Below are 2,016 nucleotides of genomic sequence, written 5' to 3'. Positions count from 1 at the left end.
ATTTGAGGGTCGAGTTGATGTCAGATTTTGGTAAAATTGGTATGATTGGACTCGTGGTTGAATGAGTTGTCGGATTTTGTAAGTTTTGTCGGATTTTGAGACGTGGGCCCCACGGGCGATTTTGAGTTAAATTTCGGATTTTTGTTGGAAAATTAGTATTTTCATATGGAATTAATTCGTACGATTTATATTGAGTATATTGAATTATTATGGCTAGATTTGAAGCTTCGGACGAATTCGCGAGGCAAAGGCTTGTTGGAATTTTGAATTGGTTGCAAAGCGAGGTAAGTGTTTCATCTAACCTTAGCTTGAGGGATTAGGAGTTCTGTCATAATTGTTATGTGTTTGTTGAGTACGACGTATAGGCATGGTGACGAGTATCTATACGTTGGTGTCAAGCATGCCCGTGAGTCTTATACTTTGATTAGTGTGACTCCTATTTGACTTAACTAAAGAGTTTTGCCTCTCCTATTGTCACGTTATATTTTCATAACTACTTGACTCGTGTTGATTTCCTTATAATTGCACTTGTATACATTATTCGTTGAGCAATATTTATGGTGTTTTTGTTGCCTGCTATTTATATCACTAGATGATCATTATTGTCATCATTGTTATCTGCTTCCTATTATTCTTGTACGCTATATTGCACAGGTTTATTTGGTACTCTGGTCCTAGCCTCGTCACTACTTCGCCGAGGTTAGGCTAGGCACTTACCAGCACATGGGGTCGGTTGTGCTGATACTACACTCTGTACTCTTTTGTACAGATCCCAGTGCTGTAGACTTCGGACCGCAGTGAGATTTGCTGTTTCTTGTTCATCAGGCGACCCGAGCTAGTCCTGCAGGCGTCCGCAGGCCTTGGCGTCTCCTTCTATCTACTATTCCTGTTTCCTTCATGTATTTCCAGACAATGCTGTATTTATTTCTTTCAGACCTTTATTTGTAGTACTCTTAGACAGTCTGTGAAGTTGTGACACCAGTCTTGGGTAGATTTTGTTATGGATTGGTATTAGCAGTATTATTTAAAACTTTACAATGCAGCCTTCCGCTTATTCAATTCTGTTGTTATCTAATTGTTGGCTCTTAACTGTTATCGGATTAAAAATGGAAAACAAGGTAAATAGTTCAGTTGGTTGGCTTGCCTAGCTTTCACTAGTAGGCGCCATCACGACTCCCGAATGCGGGAAAATCCGGGTCGTGACACAAATTTTATACAATATATCTTTTATATATTTTGTATTTGATTCGTATATATTTTATATGTGGTGTATGTTTCTTCTTCTCTAAAATTCCCATCAAAACTTCCTCTCTTAATACAATTTTGATACATATCAATAGCTCTATATAAAAAGATTATATTGATAACTTAAATACAAATTTTATCCATCGATTCATACATTATATAACTATTTTTCAACTTTCATACAATATTCAAATAAAATGGATACATCGTACTTATAATTAATATTATACAATTTGATGGTACAACAACATACAAATTTAAAAATAAATTTCGTACAAATTTAATACAAATTGATATATCTACAAATACTAAAAATAAATTTCATAAAATTAATTATATAGTATACACTTATTTGCAACTTATTTACATCTTTCATGCATTATTTTTACCCAATTAAAATACATCTACAACATCATACAACTTAAATATATTCATACAAATTTTATACAATATATCTTTTTTTATATTTTGTATCTGATTCGTATATATTTTATATGTGGTGTGTGTTTCTTCTTCTCTAAAATTCCCATCAAAACTTTCTCTCTTAATACAATTTTGATACATATCAATAGCTCTATGTAAAAAGATTGTATTGATAACTTAAATACAAATTTTATCCATCGAGTCATACATTATATAACTATTTTTCAACTTTCATACAACATTCATATATAACTATTTTTCAACTTTCATACACCATATATATATATATATATATATATATATATATATATATATATATATATATATATATATATATATATATATATA

This window comes from Nicotiana attenuata, unplaced genomic scaffold (genome assembly GCF_001879085.1).
Source record: "Nicotiana attenuata strain UT unplaced genomic scaffold, NIATTr2, whole genome shotgun sequence".
NCBI lineage: Eukaryota > Viridiplantae > Streptophyta > Magnoliopsida > Solanales > Solanaceae > Nicotiana > Nicotiana attenuata.
The sequence above is the reverse complement of the archived record's forward strand: the minus strand, read 5'-3'. Positions refer to the sequence as shown.